Below are 753 nucleotides of genomic sequence, written 5' to 3'. Positions count from 1 at the left end.
CAACAAATGCTAAAGGATATTCTCTAGACAGGAGACACAAAAACGGTGTATAAACTCGAACCCAAAACAATAAAGTAAATGCCAATGGGATCATACTTACCAATAATTACCTTAAACGTAAATGGGTTGAATGCCCAACCAAAAGACAAAGACTGGCTGAATGGATACAAAACAAGACCCCTATATATGTTGTCTACAAGAGACCCACCTTGAAACAAGGGACACATACAGACTGAAAGTGAAGGGCTGGAAAAAGATATTCCATGCAAATAGAGACCAAAAGAAAGCAGGAGTAGTAATACACATATCAGATAAAATAGACTTTAAAACAAAGGCTGTGAAAAGAGACGAAGAAGGACACTACATAATGATCAAAGGATCAATCCAAGAAGAAGATATAACAATTATAAATATATATGCACCCAACATAGGAGCACCACAATATGTAAGACAAATGCTAACAAGTATGAAAGGGAATATTAACAATAACAGAATAATAGTGGGAGACTTTAATACCCCATTCACACCTATGGATAGATCAACTAAACAGAAAATTAACAAAGAAACACAAACTTTAAATGATACAATAGACCAGTTAGACCTAATTGATATCTCTAGGACACTTCACCCCAAAACAATGAATTTCACATTTTTCTCAAGCTCACACGGAACCTTCTCCAGGATAGATCACATCCTGGGCCATAAATCTAGCCTTGGTAAATTCAAAAAAATTGAAATAATTCCAAGCATCTT

The sequence above is a fragment of the Bison bison genome, unplaced genomic scaffold (assembly GCF_000754665.1).
Source record: "Bison bison bison isolate TAMUID 2011002044 unplaced genomic scaffold, Bison_UMD1.0 scf7180017864263, whole genome shotgun sequence".
Classification (NCBI taxonomy): domain Eukaryota; kingdom Metazoa; phylum Chordata; class Mammalia; order Artiodactyla; family Bovidae; genus Bison; species Bison bison.
This window is presented reverse-complemented; position numbering follows the sequence as displayed.